This window comes from Rhinoderma darwinii, chromosome 4 (assembly GCF_050947455.1).
Source record: "Rhinoderma darwinii isolate aRhiDar2 chromosome 4, aRhiDar2.hap1, whole genome shotgun sequence".
NCBI lineage: Eukaryota > Metazoa > Chordata > Amphibia > Anura > Rhinodermatidae > Rhinoderma > Rhinoderma darwinii.
The window spans coordinates 85,100,301-85,123,802 of NC_134690.1; the positions used below are offsets into that span (position 1 = coordinate 85,100,301).

At 40.4% G+C, this 23,502-nt stretch overlaps 1 protein-coding gene across 1 annotated transcript in view; it reads right to left on the minus strand.

The window, feature by feature from the left end:
* LOC142759279 (beta-galactoside alpha-2,6-sialyltransferase 1-like) overlaps nucleotides 1–22,535 on the minus strand; it is an 85,688-nt gene extending 63,153 nt beyond the window's left edge. The window contains exon 1 of the mRNA XM_075861289.1: nucleotides 22,301–22,535. The gene's annotated coding sequence lies outside the window, so the exon portion shown is untranslated. The remainder of the gene's footprint in view (nucleotides 1–22,300) is intronic.
* Between the last annotated feature and the right edge of the window lie 967 nt (nucleotides 22,536–23,502).

Below are 23,502 nucleotides of genomic sequence, written 5' to 3' on the forward strand. Positions count from 1 at the left end.
AACTTGGATCTGGTACCATATTTATGAACCCGAGCTTGGCTCTGATACAGTATCTATGCAATAAACTTTATTCTGATTCCGTATTTATAAACTGTGCCTGGTTCTGTTTCTTTAAAAATATGAACATCATAAAAATATGAATGTGCACATATACTGGATGACTATATATAGTGAGTTCGGATAGGTAGGTATGTACAGTCATTTATTTTCAGGTAAAACACTGCAGATTTAACGCAGCAAGTGATCAGGATTTTTATAAATATATACACTTGTATTAAACAGATTTCCACAACACGTGAACATAAAAGTTAGATTGTTTTTTCTTTGATATCATTGGATACATCCCACGACCACTCCATGGTGCGGGTGGGAGCGCCTTTTATCTGTTTGACAACAGAAAAACTATGCGCAGCCCTCTCCTTCTCCCCTTTCTGTGAGCCCTTTCAATCATTGAGAATAGTTAGCACATTGTGGGTGCAATTGTACCAGTTTAGCTTTGGTTCAATACGGTATGTATCTGAAAATGGCTAAATGAGTTGAAGTTATGTATCTGAAAACCTCATTAGTCTACTGTGCACGTAGGGTGGTGTAAGGCTGGGTTCACACGACCTATTTTCAGGCGTAAACGAGGCGTATTATGCCTCGTTTTACGTCTGAAAATAGGGCTACAATACGTCGGCAAACATCTGCCCATTCATTTGAATGGGTTTGCCGACGTATTTTGCAGACGACCTGTCATTTACGCGTCGTCGTTTGACAGCTGTCAAACGACGACGCCTAAATTGACTGCCTCGGCAAAGAAGTGCAGGGCACTTCTTTGCAACGTAATTTGAGCCGTTCTTCATTGAACTCAATGAAGAGCAGCTCAAGATATACGAGCGTCACAGACGCCTCGTATATTACGAGGAGGAGCATTTACGGCTGAAACGACGCAGCTGTTTTCTTCTGAAAACAGGCTGTCATTTCAGCCGTAAAAGCCAGCTAGCGTGTGAACATACCCTAAGAGTGAAAGTTTGTTTAAAAGGTTACGAAAACACAGTGGAAAAATAAATAGGTCACTTACATATATAATTTCAGAAGTAAATTTTTTTGTAAATTTACATAGCTTAGTCACTGTATCACAAATTAGAGGTGTTAAAGGTGTTGTCCAGCTTCTGACAACTGATGACCTCAGTATGACATCCATGCGGGTCCGACACACAGACCTCGCACTACTCCTATGCATACCTAATTGTCTCCATGGTTACAGACTACAAACAAAGCCTGTGTGGTCTCCACCATGCCCATATTACATTTGTATCATCATTTTACCAACTAAATTGATGTATTATGAATTACTAATTGAATTGATATGTTGTGACTTTTAATTTCTGCCTGGGTATACTAAAAGTTTCAAAGACTTCTTAATGAGTAATAACAATGGGAAACCCAGGGAAGTTTAACTGGAGTTTCCTATAGATAATAACATTAGACATTTATTTCCGCTTAGATTATTTATGTCTCTATACTATTGCCCAATATTCGCAGGGTTTCAAGGCGTGAGGTTTTCCTCTCCTAGTGAAAAAATTCTAAGTAAAGTCATTGTGTGGGTAATGTTGTAATGTACTTGTCAGCACCACATACTTCTCTATGTTACATACAACAGTTTCTATATGCCGTCCAGGATAGTCCAGGACAGGACATGTATTACAGCAGCTATCAGTGTAGCAGGTCTTCAAGTAAAAAAAGTAAAAAGTAAAAAAAAAAAAGGAATAGAAATGTTTTCTAAAAGTGTAAAAATAAGTTATAAATTACAAAAACAAAAAATGCTTTTTTTCCAATAATAAGTCTTTTATTACAGGAAAAAAATGAAACCGTTAAAAAAGTACACATATTTGGTGTCACCGCATTCGTAACAACCCAAACTATAAAAATATAATATTATTTTTCCCGCACGGTGAACACTGCAAAAAAAATAATTAAAAAACAATGCCAGAATCACTATTTTTTTGGTCACCACCCTTCCCAAAATATAGAACAAAAAGTGATAAAAAGTCGCATGTACCCCAAAAAAATACCAATAAAAACTACAACCCGTTCCGCAAAGTCCTTACACCAGTCATTTTCACAGCCTAATTCTAATCAATTCTGAAAAAGACATGTGGGGTCTAAATGCTGAATATACCCCTAGATAGACTCCTTATTCCAAATGGGGTCAGTTTTGGGATGTTTTCACTATTTGCAATTGTGACATGGCACCCAAAAATTATTCCATCTACATTTGAACACCAAAAGCCAAATATTGCACATTCCGTTCTGAGTCCTGCCATGGGTCCAAACAGCAGTTTATTACCACATATGGCATATTGCTGTAATCAGGAGAAATTGGTTTACAAATTTTGGGGTTCTTTTTCTGCTTTATTCATTTCTATGTTTTTTCAGACAAAAAGTAGATTTTCATTTTCACGGTCTAAATCCCCTAAATTCAGCAACTGTGGGGTCAAAATGCTAAGTATACCCCTAGAAAAATTCCTTGAGGGGTGTAATTTCCAAAATGGGGTCACTTTTGGGAGGTTTCCACTGTTGTAGTCTCTCCAGTGCGTTGCAAACCCGACATGGCACCGAAAACTATTCCAGCAAATTCTGCGGTACAAAATCCAAATGCCACTCCTTCCTTTCTGAGCCCTGCTGTGGGTCCAAACATCAGTTTATTACCACATCTGCGGTATTGCCGTAATTGGGAGAAAAAGCTTTACAAGTTTTGGGGTGCTTTTTATTTATTCCTTGTAAAAAAAAAAAATTTAATATTTTTTCAGAAAAACAATAAATATAGCAAAAGACCTGTGGGGTCAAGATGCTAACAATACCCCTAGATAAATTCCTTGAGGGGTGTAGTTTCAAAAACCGTGTCACTTTTGGGGGGTTTCTACTGTTTTGGCACCACAAGACCTCTTCAAACCTGACATGGTGCCTAAATATTCTAAAAAAGGAGGCCCCAAAATCCTCTAGGTGCTCCTTTGCTTTCTGAGGCCGGTGTTTCAGTCCATTACCAAACTAGGGCCACATGTGGGATATTTCTAAAAACTGCAGAATCTGGGCAATAAATATTGAGTGGCATTTCTCTGGTAAAACCTTCTGTGTAACAGAAAAAAATGTATTACAAATGAATTTTGGCAAAAAAAATAAGATGTGTACATTTCCCCTCTCCATTGCTTTAATTCCTGTGAAAAGGCCTAAAGGGTTAAGAAACTTTCTGAATGCTGTTTTGAATACTTTGAGGGGTGACGTTTTTAAAATGGGGTGATATATGGGGGACTATCTAGTACATCCCTCATAATACATGGCCCTCAAAGCCACTTCAGAACTGAACTGGTCCTTGAAATATAGCCTTTTGAAATTTTCTTAAAAATGTGAGAAATTACTGCTAAAGTTCTAAGCTTTGTAACGTCCTAGAAAAATAACAGAATGTTCAAAAAACTATGCAAATACAAAGTAGACATATGGAATATGTGAAATAGTAACTATTTTGTATGGTATTACTATCTGTTTTACAAGCAGATACATTAAAAATTAGAAAAATCCTAATTTTTTGCAAATTTTCTTTCAATTTTGGTGTTTTTCACAAATAAGCAATGAATTTATTGACCAATTTTTTTCGCTAACATAAAGTACAATATGTCACGAGAAAACAATTACACCGCCTTCGCCACTTTTGAAAAACGGAATAGGGCTTAACAAAAGGGACGGGCCCGACAGATTTACTTTAAATTAATAAAGAAAAATATATCTCTATCTCATATAGCAGTGAGATAAAGCAACACGCACACACAACCTGCTGCAGTATAGCACAGTAGTGCAGTTTCAGTGTTGAGTCCTGTGCTCGGAATAGCAGTTTGCTGGTATTGAACATATCTTTTCAATATAATCTCTATAATAGCAGTAAGGATGGCACATATTCTTCAAGGAACATTTTAAAACTCAGTCTGCGTCTATTGACCCTGGTGGACACTACACAACTTCTACAGCTAGAGATATGTGTATGTAACTTGAGTATCAAGAATAGTGCAAATTCCACCTACTGCTTTGCAGTTATACATAGCACATAACACATCCCTCATGATCTGCGGTCAGAGAATTGCTCTGCTTTAATATTCAGTTACATCGTTCTAAAGTCACTCATACGAAACAAAGCATGCAACTCTGAAGGGTAGGTTCACATGCAGCAGATTTGTTGCAGAAATTTCTGCGACTGAATAATCAGTTCCAATCATATTACATAGTTACATAGTTACATAGTTAGTACGGCTGAAAAAAAGACACATGTCCATCAAGTTCAACCAAGGGACGGGAAAAGGGAAGGACAAATTTCTACACATAGGAGCTAATATTTGTTTGTTCTAGGAAATTATCTAACCCTTTTTTAAAGCCATCTACTGTCCCTGCTGTGACCAGCTCCTGCGGTAGGCTATTCCATAGATTCACAGTTCTCACGGTAAAGAAGCATTGTCGCCTCTGCAGGTTGAACCTTTTTTTCTCCAGACGGAGGGAGTGCCCCCTTGTTTTTTGAGGGGGTTTTACAAGGAACAGGATTTCACCATATTTTTTGTATGTGCCATTAATATATTTATATAAGTTAATCATGTCCCCCCTTAGTCGTCTTTTTTCAAGGCTAAATAGGTTTAATTCTTTCAATCTTTCCTCATAACTTAAATTCTCCATGCCCCTAATTAGTTTCGTTGCTCTTCTTTATATTTTTTCCAACTCCAGGGCATCCTTTCTATGAACTGGAGCCCAGAACTGAACTGCATATTCTAGATGAGGCCTCACTAATGCTTTGTAAAGTGGCAATATTACATCCCTGTCCCGTGAGTCCATGCCTCTTTTAATACACGACAATATCCTGCTGGCCTTTGAAGCAGCTGATTGACACTGCATGCTGTTATTGAGTTTATGATTTACAAGAACACCCAGATCCTTCTCAACAAGTGAATCCGCCAGTGTAGCTCCCCCTAGGACATATGATGCATGCAGGTTGTTGGTACCCAGATGCATAACTTTACATTTATCTACATTAAACTTCATCTGCCAAGTGGAAGCCCAAACACTTAGTTTGTTTAAATCTGCCTGCAATTCATGAACATCTTCCATAGACTGAACTATATTACATAGCTTGGTGTCATTTGCAAAAATAGAAATAGTGCTATTAATCCCATCTACTATATCATTAATAAATAAGTTGAATAATAGTGGTCCCAGCACTGAACCCTGGGGTACACCACTTATTACCGGGGACCATTCAGAGTAGGAATCATTGACCACAACTCTCTGGATACGGTCCTTGAGCCAATTCTCAATCCAATTACAAACTATATTTTCTAAACCTATAGTCCTTAATTTACCCATTAGACGTCTATGAGGGACAGTGTCAAATGCCTTTGCAAAGTCCAAAAACACTAAATCCACAGCGGCCCCTCTGTCTTGGCTTCTGCTCACCTCTTCATAAAAACAGATCAGGTTGGTTTGACAACTTCTGTCCTTAGTAAAACTGTGCTGGCTGTCACTTATAATGCTATTTATTGTCACATAATCCTGTATATAGTCCCTCAATAGCCCCTCAAACATTTTCCCCACGATGGATGTTAAGCTTACTGGTCTATAATTACCCGGGGAAGACCTAGAGCCCTTTTTGAAAATAGGCACCACATTTGCCCTGAGCCAGTCCCTTGGCACTATACCAGTCACTAGAGATTCTCTGAATATTATGAAAAGGGGGACAGAAATAACTGAACTAAGCTCTTTAAGAATTCTAGGGTGTAACCCATCTGGTCCCGGGGCCTTGTGCACATTTATTTTATTTAATTTAGCTTGGACCATATCTACATTCATCCAATTCAGTATATCAACTGATATATTAACAGCACTGGCACCGGCTACATCAGCTGCTCTTTCTTCTGTTGTATATACAGAGCTAAAGAACCCATTTAGTAACTCTGCCTTCTCTTGATCCCCTGTGATCAACTCCCCATTACCATTATCTAGGGGTACTACATGTTCAGACCTTGGCTTTTTAGCATTTATATACTTGAAGAATTTTTTGGGATTTGTTTTACTATCCTTGGCCACCTGCCTTTCATTTTGTATTTTTGCTAATTTTATTACATTTTTACAGATTTTATTAAGCTCTTTATATTTTACAAAGGCTACAGCTCTACCCTCAGATTAGTATTTTTTAAATGCCCTTTTTTTGTCGTGTATTGCCCCTTTCACAGAAGGTGAAAGCCATGTGGGGTTTAATTTGAGTCGTTTATACTTGTTACCTATAGGAATAAATTTTGCACTATAATAACTCAAAGTAGATTTGAAAATCTCCCATTTATCATTTGTTCCATTATTTGACATTAGTTCTTCCCAGTCCATATCCTGAATTGCAGCCCTCATCCTGGGGAAATTGGCTTTCTTAAAATTAAATGTTTTTGCCCTCCCAGCCTGCGTTTGTTTTTTACAGTATAGGTAAAATGTAACTATATTATGATCACTGTTACCGAGATTTTCACGAACATTGACATTCCCAACAAGATCTGCATTATTAGAAATTACCAGATCCAACAGAGCTTCACCTCTAGTCGGGTCTTGCACAAACTGGCCCATAAAATTTTCCTGTAACAGGTTGAGGAAATGTCTCCCCTTTGCAGTTGAAGCTGAACCATGACACCAATTAATATCCCGGAAATTAAAATCTCCCATTATCACTACAGTACCCGCCTGTGCAGCCCGCTCCATCTGTTTATATAGCTGAACTTCCATCTCCTCAGTTATATTGGGGGGTCTATAGATTACACCAAAAGTAATTTTTTCAGTGTTTACCTCCCTTTCTAGTTCCACCCACAAGGTTTCAACCTCCTCACTGTATTCACCCACTATTGTGTCTTTCACACTCGCCTTCATATCACTTCTCACATACAGACATACACCACCACCTTTCCTATTTGTCCTGTCTTTCCGAAAAAGTGTAAAACCCTGTAGATTTACAGCCCAGTCATGTGAAGAGTCCAGCCATGTTTCAGCAACACCAACTATATCTATATTTTCTTCCAGTATCAAGGCCTCCAGCTCCCCCATTTTGCTTGCTAGACTTCTGGCATTTGTGAACATACACTTTAACTTGCCTGTCAGTTTTTCACTTTTATTATCAGAAATGTGATTTGACATTAATTGGGCCTTTTTATTTACACTGATGTTTTGTAACGAAAGGATCTCCTTATCTTGTTGTCTAGTCCTCTCCCCAGATTCTGTTTCTCCCCCCACCAATATAGTCTGACCCCTCTCTATCCTGGCTACCCCATTCCATCTGAATGGAACTTGCAGAAATCCTTACACCTGCTGCAGAAACAACCCCATTTAGATGAATACAACTAATTATCAGTCGCAGAAATTTCTGTAAAAAAATCTGCCGGGTGTGAATTTAACCTAAGGCCTGATTCACACGAACGTGTTAAACGTCCGTAGGACGGCCATTGAAACAGCGGCCGTCCCACGGACCTATGTAATTCAATGTGGCTGTTCACACAGCCGTTGTTTCAACCGACCGTGTGAAGTGTCCGTATACCAGAGCATTATTGCCTGTCAGTGTAAATCTGACAGGCAATCTGTTAGGACGTGCCTCCGGCGCGTCCTAACAGGCATATGTCCAGGGCAGACCTGGGGGCTTTTATCAAGCCCCCGGGTGACATGACACCCCATCGGAGACCCGCGATTGCATTCGCGGGCCGCCGATGGGTGACAGAGGGAGCGCACTCCCTCTGTAAACAAAGTTAAATGCCGCGGTCGCTATTGACGTCGGCATTTAACGGGTTAAACGGCATCAGACAGCTGAGCCCCGGCTCCAGCCTGCACGGGAGACCCGTGCAGGACTTAGACTAGGCTCACGTGAAAAGGCGTCAGCCTAGCCTAAGGCCCCTTAGTGACCAACGTAAAAAAGGCGTATTGGTGGTCACTAAGGGGTTAAAAACGCGTTGAAACCAATTTTTTTTTTATTGTTTACAGTATTTTACGGGAAAAAAGGGAAAAGACTTGAACATGTATTGCAGCGTATTGTACTTTTAACTGTCTCCTTTTGAGACCTGCGTCTTGCAGACCTTTGGGGCCTTCAGTAGGTCCCCGGATGCCATGACAACGCATTGGAATCCATTGAAATGCAGGGCCCTCTACTACTGTCTAAAGGCTTAGATGCCACGTTCGCAATTGGCTGCAACATCTAAGCGCTTAATCGGCCGGGATCAGAGTTCTCTCCGGCCCAGGTTGTTGGAACGGGGTGTCAGCTGAAAAACACAGCTGACACCCTGGGCTTATGGAGCTAGTACACTCTCATCGTGACGTACATATACATCATGGTGGGTTAAGGGGTTTCAACCACTGTTTTGATGCTGTTGTGGAAGTCATAGAGGGGTTCTCTGCTTGAGACCTCCCTCTATGAGCCAAAGCGGAGAGTATGGGGAGAACATTCAAATGTAACCTTGGTCATATTTGAATCTAAAGCAAGTAACAACTTTACTTGGACATCTAATAAGTTAATGAAATCTTATGTTTCCAATTACAATAGAGAAAAAGTTGCAGTTTGGCCATGCACCTCGAGTAGTCCCTCACCCATAGAAACTTGTAGGTTCACTGGTGTCCAGCTGGCAATAAAACTTTGACACACAGCTTTTATTTCTGGGTACACTGGACAGGGACAACAAGAACCAGCAGTTCCAGATAACATATAAACCAAGGGCCAGTATAGTTGGCTACCCTACCAACCAGGAGCCAGAGGCAGTAATAGCTGTTGTTCAGCAATACAAAGCTCAGCAACAAAAAAGGAAGTGGTTGTCAGCAAGCTGCATAAGTGTTAATGAAGGAAGTGTACAGGAGGAAATAAGAGAGACACAGGACTCCAAGCAGGTACATATCAGGCCAAATTCACTCGATGCGCGTTACATTAGGATTTGACGCTCGTATTTTCGTGCGGCAAATTTGCAGCGTAATACAGTACCAGCAAAGTAAATGAGATTACAAGAAATCTAATCTACACGTTGTAGATTTTTTTCTGCATGTAAATTGACCTGCGGTGCATATTTTAAATTCTGCAGCATGTGAAATTATTTTGAGTTTTCGCTTGCGAATAGTATCTGACTGGTTTAAAAAAAAAACGCACCAAATTCCGCAGCATAAAAATGCACACTATTAGTATTAGGTGTGAATTTTACCTGCAGAAATACCTGTGTTTACCTGCGGTTTTGATGCAGATTTTCTGTACCAAATTCCGCAACGTGTGCATTTAGCCTTAGGGTATGTGCACACGTAGTGTTTTCAGACGTTTTTCGTGCCGTAAATAGCTGAAAAATCGGAAGCAGAACGCCTACAAACATCTGCCCATTGATTTCAATGGGAAATACGGCGTTCTGTTCCGATGAGGCGTTTTTTACGCGGTCGTTTTGAAAAACAGCCGCGTAAAAAAACGCTTGCGAAAAACAAGTGCATGTCACTTCTTGAGCCGTTTTTGGAGCCCTTTTTCATTGACTCTATAGAAAAACAGCTCCAAAAACTGCCGTAAAAAATGCAGCGAAAAACGCGAGTTGCTAAAAAAAAGTCTGAAAATCAGGAGCTGTTTTTCCTTGAAAAAAGGTCCATATTTTCAGCCGTTTTTCATTTTGTGTGTGCACATACCCTCAGAAGGAATAATGCACAATGCACTGTATGAAGCATGTAAATTCCGCACTGCAAGCTAGTTTCTGCAACGTTGCGTTCCGTAATGTTTGCACTAACTATAGCTAAAAAGCAATAGAAACCAAAAGCAAAAAAAGTCTGCTGTGGATTTTCACTGCACCTGTCCACAGCGGAATTCGGCAGCAAATCCACCACGTCTGAACTTCCTCCTATAGCAATAGCTGCAGCCTCTGAGTGTGAATATGCACCACTCCTTATATACCACGGTAAGTTCTGTACAAGCTATGAGACAAAAACTGAGTACACTGATAGGGTTTTGTTTTTCATTAAAAAATGTGTATACTGAAAGTACACGCTTAGTTACAAATACAATGCTGGGATGATTCCATGTGAAGAGATGTTATCCAGGTTATCAGTACGGTACATAGAGGACATCTGCATACATAGCAAAAATGAGGCAGCTTGACACCACCACACTTCTGATCACCTGAGACAGGAGGTCTTGGTGCCCATCCAGGAGGTCATGGTGCCCATCCAGGAGGTCATGGTGCCCATCCAACTTTTTTCTTCCTTGTTTGATAACATTGCAGCATGTGTGGAGACCATATTCCTATTTAAGTTCTCACCGCCTATTAAAAAGAGGACAATACTAGCCTGGAATGGACTCGCTACACAGCAGCCATATGGATTGTCTTTATGTATTCTATTGAAGGTTATAAAACTCTTTAAATTTATAGACAGAATAGGTTCCCACCATGTTGCCAAAGAACAGTCAACATTCATCTGCTTAGTGCAAAACCTCACAAAAAACATTACAAGTACTGTATATATTTCTTACCACACTCAGATGATGTATTTTTGCTTCCTATTGATTACGTGGCTTTGCAAATAAAGATTTTAGATTGATTTTACAAAAACATTTATCAGAATAATTATTTTACAAGGTTTCTAGAGACGGATGGTCTTATGTATAAAAACGAGTGCAGAAGTAAAATTAAGTAGTGATAGGTCCCTATGCGCTATTCCCCCATATCTTCTCTCCACTCATTTTTATACACGAGGCCGGGACAGTTTTATGGCAGCCCCTACAATATACATGCTGATGTAAATGGCAGATTAGAGGGGTTCTTCGCTTTGGACAATCCCTTTTTGTTAGAAAGGTCTCCTGACAATAAGCTGGTCACAGGTCGTCCCTCTGCTGGAACCCCTCAGCTGCAATCTTTGGAGAGAATCCAGCAGCAATTTCCCTCAAGCATTACACCATTACCTTTATATCTATGAGTTGTACATGTAATGTAGGCCCTCAAGAGTGAAATACACTTCCTTGTAACCACTTTACATTTCGACTCATAGAGGACATTCTTCAATGGGGGACTCCCTTCTATTAAAGGGCTTGTCAGGATAGGATCCTCAGGATAGGCTAACAACATCTAATCTGTGGGGGTCCGATTCTCGGCACCCCCGCCGATTAACTGTTTTGAAGGGGCCGTAGCGCTTGTACTCTACATTCACTTGAATGGGAGAAGGCTGTAATACTGTGAACCACCGCTACAAGTGTGTCGGTGATTTACATTCTGAGCATGTAAGGACTAAAGGGGAATCAGCACTATTGCGCGTACCGCGGCCCCTTCAAAACAGCTGGTTGGCTGGGGTGCCGGTAGTTGGACCCCCACCGATCAGATATTTATGGCTTATCCTGAGGATAGGCCATCAATTTCTTATGACTGGGCAACCTCTTTAACCCCTTCCCGACATCCGCCATATATATACGGCGCACGCCGGGTGGGGGAGTATGGAGCGGGCTCACAGGCTGATAGAGCGAGTGTGTCGGTTGTGTGCTACAGCCGACACTTCTGCTTAATGAGCGGGGTCATGCTCGAGCGTGATCCCTCTCGTTTAACTCGTTAAATGCCGTGGTCAATAGCTAAAAACTAATGACTAAAAACCTGTAACGTTGTAATGCCCCCCCCTGAGATCAAGGGGTTGCCGTTGGTTGGCATGGCAGCCTGGGGGCCTGATGAAGGCTCCCAGGTCCGCCATCTTTGTACTCCTATGAAGCCGTGCCTCTGGCAGGGCTTCATAGGAGACTGTCAGAATCATAATATACTGCAATACATTAGTATTGCAGTAAATCGTGCAAGAGATCTAATGATCGCTGGTTAAAGTCCCCTAGGGGGACAAGTAAAGAAAAGTAAAAAACTGTAAAATAAAGTTTTTTTTATAAATAAAATTTTTTTTTAATTTAAAAGTTCAAAGAACCCCCCTTTTCCCATAAGCACAATGTAAAATAAAGTAAAAAGCTAACATAACTGGCATCGACGCGTCCGTAAAAGTCTGAACTATTGCAATATATCATTAGCCCGCGCGGTGAACGCCATAAAAAATAAAAAATGTAAAACATCAGAATTGCTGTTTTTGGTCACTTCACCTCCCACAAAAAATAAAATAGTTCTGGCTCTCAGAATGTTGCGACAAAGATTACATTTTATGTTTAACAATCAGTTTTTTCCTTGTAAAAGTAGTAAAACATAAAAAAACTACATAAATTTGGTATCGCTGTAATCGTATTGACCCGCAGAATAACATTAAAGTGTAGTTTTTATTGCACGGTGAAAGCCGTAAAAACAAAACCACCCAAAATATTGAGGAATCGCTGTTTTTTTCCTACCCCACATATATATTTTTTCTCATTTCCCACTACATTATATGGTACAATAAATGGTGCTGTAAAAATCTACAACTCGTCCTGCAATAAACAAGCCCTCATACGGCAATATTTATGGAAAAATAAAAAGTTACGGCTTTTGGAAATGGAGAGGAAAAAACAAAAGTGAAATTAAAAAAAATGGCTGCGGAGGGAAGTGGTTAACTCGGAATTCCCTGACAGGGTAATTAGAAAATTTGTTTTCTATACCAGACAACCCCTTTAACTCTGGTGACAGATTTGCAGACCACAGCATTGACCGGGGTTTCCCAACTGATGGTTCTCGCTCATAAATCTAACAAGCAAAAATTAATAATTCAGTGGTCATCATTGCTGAACAAATGTATCCAGTCTTACAGGGTTCTCCGAATTTTGTTTAGGCATGCACATACTTTGAAGGCTATGTAAGTTGAATGATCTTGGACAGAACTGTGTGAACATTAACTTCCGACTGCGGTTTTCTTGACATGGAGACTGATGTATAAAAGGATGAAGCAACAACTTTAAATGTTACACTAATAAAGAAAAATAGGAGCTGATAAAACCAAAGTCAGAATACAATATTTTCATAATTTTTTATGTACCTTTTCTATCTTGTGGTCTAGTAGGTAAAGTAAAAATCCAGGTTGGTGTCAGTTGTTTAGCTCAAGGATGAATAGGGGTAGAGATAGTTTATTAGCAGTCAAAGTATGTCATTCCTCATCTCATACAGGTTTAGGTTTTTTTCTGGAGAACTTAGCCAAAGATCATGGACAGACAATTATTTTTACAGACAGATTAGAAAACCAAACATGAATCATAAAGTGTCATATGTCTATAACCCATAAGTCTAAAACAATTATTGAAACACATTACCAACTGTAAGGCCCCATGCACACGACCGTGCCCGCAATCACGGCCCGCGATTGCGGGCACGGCCGGCCGCTGACTGACAGCCGCATTTTTGGGCCGTGCTCCCATACAAAGTATGGGAGCACGGCCCGCAAAATGCGAAAGAACGGACATGTTCCATAATTCCCGAAACATTTCCACGGCACTGACACCCTTCCGTAGTGCTACGGAAAGGTGTCAGTGTTCAATGAAAGTGAATGGCTGCGTTTTTGCGGACCGCAATTGCGGTCTGCAAAAACGGAGGTTTTTTGCTGTCGTGTGCATGGGGCCTTAAGCTGGGGGCTGCCGATTACCCTTGGCAGCCGCCAGCATCTATTACCTCTGTGCTGCGTTCCCCTCCTTCCCAGGGACGCCGACATGTACTGCTCCCGCCCACCCGCTGCTCGCTCCAGTAGGGTGGGGAGGCACACCCTGGTGGCCTCTTAAAGGGCCAACACCACTATAATATTCCCTAGCCTATCCCTGTGCACGCTGTCTTACTTAAATCCGTCCTGCCCTCCTTCCTGTGCCTGAGCGTTGTTGTGTCTACCCATGTTCGTTTAGCAAATGGTCCCTTAGTTGTGCCCTGTACCCAGTGTTCCCGTATCCTGTATCCAGTAATTGTGTTTGTTCCAGTACGAAGTATAGTGTTATAGACGAGTTGGTTATCTGTGCCAAGTGTCATCTGTGCCAAGTGTCATCATGCCAAGTGTCATCATGCCTAGTGTCTGCATGCCAAGTGTCTGCATGCCAAGTGTCTGCCTATCTTCTACCCAGGTACTCCTTGACTGTTGTTTGGCCAGCTGCTGCTCTGCTATGGCGGAGCGGCCTAGTGGGTCCACATACCCCACAGTCGCGACACCAACATTCAATGTGAGTTGTGAAATGATGATAATAGATCATAATAAAAGCATAATAAAAAGGTCCAAATCAACAAGTCTACATTCTTGCATATTGCAATCAATAGTGACCATAAAATATATGAATAGACATAGTACAAGCCGTAGTTCCTACAAAATTATATCATAGCGCCAAAATGATAGTACCAGACATAGTAGCAATAAAAATAGAGCCAGACATACCAGAGTAGTGCAAGACAATGTGCCAATACAGTAGAGCAAGACGTTGTACCAGCAAAATAGTACCAGAAATAGTGCAAATTATATTGTACCACTTTTCTCCCTCCCTGTTTAATAAAAAACCTGTTGTCCCTGAAGAATAGTAAAACTAACCAGGTGTTGTAGGACAGATGTCGTTTTCTCCAAATCCGGAGAATCTGCACCCCAACTTCTACAAAAACAATCACATCCATTTTAATCTAGATATCACGGAACCTGGCCAAAGTCCACTATTAATAAGGACTGTACTTGAATATATGTAGGCTGCACTGGTACTCAGGCTTACATGAAGAAAGAAACTTCAATCTTGAAAGAAAATACCTTGTGAGATGCTCATCTGCTAAAGATGAGTTTAACTAATCTTCTTCTCAGCAGCTTGAAGATAAGGATATGAAACAGCCAATACCTATTTATAATATATACACTATATGGCCAAAAGCATGTGGACATCCCTCCTAATTATTGATTTCAGGTGTTTCAGCCACACCTATTACAAACAGGTACATAAAATCAAGCACACAGTCATGCAACCTCTATAGACAAACATTGGTAGTAGTATGGGTCATACTGAATAGTGCAGTGACTGTAAACGTGGCACTGTCATAGGATGCCATCTTTGCCACAAGTCAGTTTGTGAAATTTCCGCTCTGCTAGATCTGTCCAAGTCAACTGCTATTATTGCAAAGTGGAAGCATCTAGGAGTAACCGCAGATTAGCCATGAAGACCACGCAAACTCAAAGAGCGGGCCGCCAAGTGAAGAAGTGTGTGGTGCATATTCTTTGTTACATCACTCACTACAGGGTGCCAAACTCTGGAAGTGACATCAGCACAAGAACTGTGCGTCAGGAATTTGATGAAAAGTGTTTCCATTTTTGAGCAACTGCATACAAGCCTATGGCTATGCTCAAAAACTGCCTATGGGAAAAACACCTTAAAAGTGCCAAAGCCAGAGCATTCTGCGTTTGGAATAAAAAATGCCACTGACCACAAAATTGCCTCAAAAACACCACAAACCAAAATGCAGTTGTATGTAGTGGATTTTATATTGCACTTTCTATTTTAATGTAACATCTGGCTGCGCTAAAAAACACATCAAAATTCACAGTTACAAACATCATTAGGCCTCTATCACACACAGATTATTTTCTGGCAATTTAAACTGTTTTAAAAAATGCTTCTAAAAATGCCAGCGTTATTAAAATGTAACATGCCGCTGGTTTTTTCTGACGTTTTAGTGGTGTTTTGGTGGAGTTTTTCATTTAGTGTTATTTGGTCAATGCTTTTTTTCTGACGTTCTATAGAGAAGCCTATAGGAAAAAAAAGCTGAAAACGCCACAATCAGAGCATGCTGCTTTTGGGGAAAAAAAAAAGGCCACAGACCACAAAATTGCCCCAAAAATGACACAAATCAAAATGCAGTGAATTTTCTATTTTACTATAGACTGTAATGTAACATCTGGCTGCAGTAAAAAAAAAACACGCTGTAAAAACGATATTAAAAAATACTAGCATTATTAAAATGTAACATGCGTTTTGTAGGGCGTTTGTAGTGGAGTCCTATAGAGAAAAATGCCTGAAAAAATGCCATACCCAGTTCATGCCGAGTTTGGAAAGAAATGCCACTGACCACAAAATTGCCTCAAAAACGCCACAAACCAAAATGCAGTTGTGTGCAGTGCACTTGATATTTCACTATAGACTTTAATGTAAGATCTGGCCGCACTAAAAAAATGCTGCAAAAAAGACACTAAAAACGCCACAAAAGGTGCACAAAAAAAGGCAGCAAAACGCTGTGTGTGAATCCATAATAAAAATGCTACAAAAAACACCATAAAAAATGCAAGTCATTTGAAAAATGAAAGCGTTTTAGAAGCCTTAAATTGTCAGAAATTTTCTGTGTGTGAAGAAAGTCTTAGGCTGCTTTCACATATGCAGTCTTTGAGGATGTTTTTAATGCTGGTTTTTTTTTAGCCAAACACAAGCGTGGATACCAAAGAAAGGAGACATCAGTCTTTCCTTTAGGCCTCATGTACACGAACGTATTTTTTCCCTCCCGTAAATACTGGCGTAAATACGGGTCCTTGGTCACACGTAGAGAGAAGGGACAGCCCTTTCCGAGGTAAAAGTAAAAGAAATTCATACTTTCCCGGCCGTTGTCTTGGTGACGCGTCCCTCTTTCTACATCCAGCCCGACCTCCCTGGATGACGCGGCAGTCCATGAGACCGCTGCAGCCTGTGATTGGCCTGTGATTGGCTGCAGCGGTCACATGGGCTGAAACATCATCCCGGGAGGCCGGACTGGAGGAAGAAGCAGGGAGTTCTGTGTTAGTATGAACTTCTATTTTTTTTACACGTTGATTTACATATATTGTGATCAGTAGTCACTGTCCCTGCTGCTGAAAGAGTTACTGCCGATCAGTTAACTCTCTCAGCACCCTTGACAGTGACTATCTCCTGACGTCGCCTAGCAATGCTGCCGTAATTACGGGTGCACACACGTAGTCACCCGTAATTACGGGAGCCCCATAGACTTCTATGGGCCTGCCCGTGCCATAATTACGGCCTAAAGTAGGACATGTTCTATATTTTTCAACGGCCCGGCCACCTTCCCGTAAGCATACGGGGAGGTAACCATGGCCAATAGAAGTCTATGGGGCCGTAATTATGGGCCGTAATTACGGCCTGTGATTACGGGCGTTTTTCGTTCGTGTGCGTGGGGCCTTACTGGAAAAATAAAACTGGATATATGATTACAATATAATACATAAAGCCGCCTAGCATCTATGGATGGACCACCTAGACATTCTGGGTTTAAATTCCTCCTGCTTATAGCTAATAAAAGTATATTAACCCCTTCCCACACCTTGGCATAAATGAACGCCCAGGTGAGCAGTAACTTCGCGCACCTGGGCATGCAGTTACGTCCGTGCTTTAACAGTTAACCGCCGCGCGGCGCTACACCACAGCGGCGGTTAACTGTGCAGGGTGTCTGCCCTGCTCTCCCCGTTGCCGATTAGTGGCCCGTCGCCGCTGTAATTGGCAATTAACCTCTTTGATGCGGGGGTCGATTGCGATCTCCGCATTGAAGAAATTTAGTGCAGAGCGGCAGCCCCCCACATGCATTTGCGGGGGCTGGCGATCCTTGTCACGGCAACCGGACGCCAGTCATTGGCCTCCGGACTGCCATGTACGAAAGCCTAGGAGGAGCAGCCGGAGGCTGGTTCTCATAGGCTTCCTGTCAGTGTGGATGTCACGTCACAATGACAGTTAGAACAGATTACACTATGTAGGTAATGTAATGTGTTCTAGCAGCGATCAGAGCTGCAAGTCTAAATATCCCCTAATAGGACAAGTAAAAAAAGTTAAAAAAAAGATAATAAAAATGTTTTAAAAAAAGTGTCAAAATAAAAGTTGTAAGTGACATAAACAAAAAATGCTTTTTTTCCTATAGGTCTTTTATTATAGGAAAAAAATTAACACGTTAAAAAAAGTATACATATTTAGTATTACCGCGTTCGTAACGACCCCAACTATAAAACTATAATATTATTTTTCCCGCTCGATGAACACCGCAAAAAAAATAAGTAAAAAAACAATGCCAGAATCACAATTTTTTGGTCACCACTCCTCCCAAAATATACAATAAAAAGTGATCAAAAAGTCGCATGTATGCCAAAATAGTACTAATAAAAACTACAACCCGTTCCGCAAAATACAATTTATTTTATAAATAAGTGATTTTATTGCATAAACGCTGCAAAACATAAAAAAACGATATACATATGGTATTGACGTAATTGTACCGACCCGCAAAATAAAGTATTTATAGCCCAGGATGAACACCATAAAAAAAAAAAAAACATTGTCACAATTGCTTGTATTTGGTCATCCGGCTTGCCAAAAAATTTAATAAAAAGTGATCAAAAAAATCGCACGTACCCCAAAATTGTACCAATGAAAACTACAGATTGTCCCGCAACAAATAAGCCCTCACACAGCTCTGGTGGAGAAAAAATAAAAAAGTTTTGTCTCTCAGATTATGGCGATGCAAAATGTGCAGAGTGTTCCAAAAGTGGATAAGATTGGGCACCATTTATCAGTGTGAGACTGGCCACACATCTATGAATTATTATTTATTTACCGCATTATTATACCCACTTATTATGCCCTGATGTTCTCCGCACAGCTTACATATGCCCCCACATTATAAACTGGAATACCAGTAAAACGGCAAAGAGAACTAACAGGTTAAATCTGCGCGCCAAATGCCGCTCCATCCCTTTTTAGCCCTACAGCGTGCCCAAACAGCAGTTTACATCCACTGATGTGGCATCGCCATACCCAGGAGAACCCAGTTTAGTGCACTAAAATGGCATATCACTGGAAAATTGTAATTTTGACTCCGCACCATCCACTGCGCATTAACCCCTTCGCACACCACAACATAGCATGTCGTAGTGTGGGGGGTAATGTATGGAGCCGGATCACGTGAAAAATAAATTTAAAACTGCAAAATCGCTGTTTTTTAGTCACCTTGGCTCTACCAAAAAATGTAATAAAAAGTGCTCAAAAAGTTGTATGTACCAAAAAATGGTACCAATAAAAACGACCGCTCGTCCCGCAAAAAACTTTCTATTGATGTAAAAATAATAAAGTTATGGCTCTTGGAACGCGGGGAGGGAAAAACTAAAAAGAAAAATTAAAAAATGGTTCAGTCCGGAAAGGATTAATTACTTTCTAATGAAAAACCATTTACGACCACATGTGGGGTATTGCTGTATTCGGGAGAAATATCTTTACAAATGTTGGGGTGCTTTTTCCTCCTTTATCCTTTGTGAAATTGAAAAAATGCAACATTTTAGTGGAAATAATGTTGATATTCCTTTTCACGGCCTAATTCTAATAAATTCTGCAAAAGACATGTGGGGTTTAAATGCCCACTATACCCCTAGATAGATTCTTTAAGTGGTGTAATTTCCAAAATGGGGGTCACTTTTGGGGGTTTCCACTGTTTCTCTCAAGGGCTTTGCAAATGCGACATGGCACCCAAAAACCAAATAGCGCTCCTTCCGTTCTAAGCCCTGCTGTGGGTCCAAACAGCAGTTTATTACCACATATGGCATATTTACGTAATCAGGAGAAATTGTTTTACAAATGTTGCTTTTTCTCCTTTATTCCTTTTTTCCTTCAGAAAAAAAGTCGATTTTTACCTTTACAGAATAATTCCAATAAATTCAGAAAAACAACTGTGTGGTCAAAATGCAAACTTTACCCCAAGAAAAATTCCTTGATGAGTATAGTTTCCAAAATGGGGTCACTATTGGGGGGTTTCCACAGTTTTCATCCCTCCAGTGCATTGCAAATGCGACACGGCACTGAAAACTATTCCAGCAAAATCAGAAATCCAAAATCCAAATGGTGCTCCTTCCCTTCTGAGTCCTGCCGTGGGTCCAAACAACAGTTTATTACCACATATGGGGTATTGCTATAATCGGGAGAAATTGCTTTACATATGTTGGGGTGCTTTTTCTTTTTTATTCCTTGAAAAAATTAAACATTTCTACATTTTTTCAGAAAAAAAGTAGATTTTCATCTTCACATACTAATTCAAATAAATTTAGCAAAAAAACTGTGGGTTCAAAATGCTAACTATACCCCTAGATAGATTCTCTGAGGGGTGTAGTTTCCAAAATGGGGTCACTTTTGGGGGTCTTTATTGTTTTGGCCCCACAAGACCTCTTCAAACCTGACATGGTACCTAATATATATAAGAAAAAATGGAGGCCCCAAAATCCGCTACGGGCTCCTTTGCTTCTGAGGCCTGTATTTCAGAAAATTAACGCACTAGGCTCACATGTGGAATATTTCTAAAAACTGTAGAATCTGGGCAATAAATATTGAGTTGCATTACTCGGGTAAAACTTTCTGTGGTATAGAAAAAATTTATTACAAATAAATTTTGGCAAAAAAAAATATGAAATTTGTACATTTCCCCTCTACTTTGCTTTAATTCCGGTGAAATGCCTAAATGGTTAAACACTTTCTGAATACGGTTTTGAATACTTTGAGGGGTGCAGTTTTCAAAATGGGGTGATTTATGGGGACTTTCTAATATATAAGGCCCTCAAAGTCACTTCAGAACTGAAATGGTCCTTGTAAAAATTGCCTTTTGAAATTTTCTTGAAAATATGAGAAATCGCTGCTAAAGTTCTAAGACTTGTAACGTCCTAGAAAAATAAAAGAATGTTCAAAAAACAATGCAAACATAAAGTAGACATATGGAAAATGTAAACTAGTAGCAATTTTGTGTGGTATTACTATCTGTTTTACAAGCAGATATATTTAAATTTAGAAAAATGCAAATTTTTGCAAATTTTCTCCAAATCTTGGTGTTTTTTTACAAACAAATATTGAATTTATCGACCACATTTTTTCACTAACATAAAATACAGTATGTCACGAGAAAACAGTCTCAGAATCACTTGGATAGGTAAAAGCATTCCCAAGTTATTACCACATAAAGTGACACATGTCAGATATGAAAAATCATCTTCGTCATGAAGGCCAAAACAGGCTCTGTCCTAAAGGGGTTAAGGGCTTACCTATATGTGCACACGACATATTTTCAGATGTAATGGAGGCGTTTTACGCCTCGAATTACGCCTGAAAAGACGGATCCAATACATCGGCAAACATCTGCCCATTGCTTGCAATGGGTCTTAGGCTGGGTTCACACGAGCACATTAACGTCCGTAATGGACGGACGTATTTCGGGCGGAAGTCCCGGACTGAACTCAGTGCAGGGAGCCGGGCTCCTAACATCATAGTTATGTACGATGCTAGGAGTCCCTGCCTCTCCGTGGAACTACTGTCCCGTACTGAAAACATGATTACAGTACGGGACAGTTGTCCTGCAGAGAGGCAGGGACTCCTAGCATCGTACATAACTATGATGCTAGGAGCCCAGCTCCCTGCACTGAGTGCGGTCCGGGACTTCCGCCCGAAATACGTCCGTCCATTACGGATGTTAATGTGCTCGTGTGAACCCAGCCTTATGATGTTCTGTGCAGACGAGCTGTCATTTTACGCGTCGCTGTCAAAAGACGGCGCGTAAAATTACGCCTGCGTCAAAGAAGTGCAGGACACTTCTTGGGACGTAATTGGAGCCATATTTCACTGACTCCATTGAAAAACAGCTCCAATTATGTCCGTAATGGACGCCGCGAAAAATGTGTGCACTTGTAAAAACGTCTGAAATTCAGGAGCTGTTTTCGCCTGAAAACAGCTCCGTAATTTCAGACGTATTTTGCGTTGCCGTGTGAACATACCCTAAGAGTATATACACATGTGGCAAATTTGTAGCAGTAACTTCTGTGACCGAAAGTCTGTCCCATACATCTAAATAGAGCTGTTTTTGCAATACGTGCATCGCTTTTTATCAAAAAAGTAATGACAGCTTCTGTACACTGCTGTGGAATATGTTGACGCTATAGAAGCAACATAAATATATATAAATACAAACCCCACTCAGATATCTGAAAAAAGAAATGTCTGCAACAAATCTGCTATATGTGAACATAACCTACTGTAATATTTAAACCCAGGCACTGCAGAAGGGAAGGTAGTCTTTCGTTATACACATCTTTACTCCAAAAAGCAAATAAAGGGCATACAATTAAAACAAGTAATACTTGTAACAAATATTATAACAATCACATGGTATGTGGTAGAATTCACAGTAACTTTTTTACTGAAATATTTTGACGCTTTCAGTCAGGTGTTGTACAATCTCTAGAGCTGATATAAATGTACAGTAGTTATTTCCCAACAGCTGCACCGCCACAAGTTACACACTGCCCTCTGCTATACGGGATTCTTCCACTAATGCTAAAACAAAAGCAGCTACAAGACAAGAAATGTGCTTACCGGGCTCAGTGTGTCTTCTTTGCTAGAGTGGAGATCTGATCTGAGCTTTGCTTCTTTTTTCTTCACCTCAGCATCTACTATCATAGTAAAAGATCAAATAGATAAACTTATTCCCATATTAAAGGGACATTTACTTCTATATACACACCAAAAAATTTAAAGTATTTCGGAACTGTTAAGGGTGCATAAAGGATCAGATAAGTGACACTAGTGAGACACTAATGGCAAGTGGCAGAAGGGAGGCTGGGACAGGAACTAGGAGGAACAAACCACTCTCACTTCATATGAAAATGAAAATTTTACGGGAAGCAATGTCATAACAAACTATAAGCTAAGTTCATTATTATAAAGCCGTTTACCACCAGAAAATGTGATGGCATATCGCTAAGATTTTTATGCGGTCAGGAAGAATAACTGTCGGCCGAAGTGTATAGCCAGCTGTAGTATTAATTAATAATGGTATTAAAAGAAAAGGTTATTCTTAAATGTGTTGTCCAGTTTCATAAAATTGATATTCTTTCTTTGTATAATTCAGTTATACAATTTTCCAATATAATTTCTGTATTCACTTCTCACGGTTTTCAAGATCACTGCTTGCTGTTATTCAGTAGGAATATTTATTGTTTACTCCTAGTGTATACATTTCTGTCCACGTTCATGTGATGGACACACAGCTGCTGGGATCGTTAGAAGAAACAGCTCTAACGAGCCGTGCACCTGTGTCCATCACATGACCATGGACAGAATTGTACCTACTGGTAGAAAACAATAAATGTTCTTACTGAATAACAACAAACAGATGCACTACATGGACAAAAGTTTTGGGACACCTACACATTACGCCTACAGGAGCTTTTATGACATCCCATTCTAAATCCATAGTCATTAATATGGAGCTGGTCCCCCCTATGCAGCTAAAAAAAACTTCCACTCTTCTGGGAAGGCTATCTACAAGATGTTGAAGTGTGTCTGTGGGAATTTTTGCCTATTCATCCAGAAGAGCATTTGTGAGCTTGTCACGAGGCGGGGTGTGGACCCACTAGGCCATACCGCGTAGCGGGATGGCAGCTGGCCAAACAGGTATGGTACAGAGTCTATAGTCCAGAAAAGGGTACCTGAGGCAATGTAGGCAGTAGCAAGGCAGGCTCGGCTGGGACCAGGCAGCAGGCAGATGTCAGGCGTGGTGCAGTAGAACAGGCGTG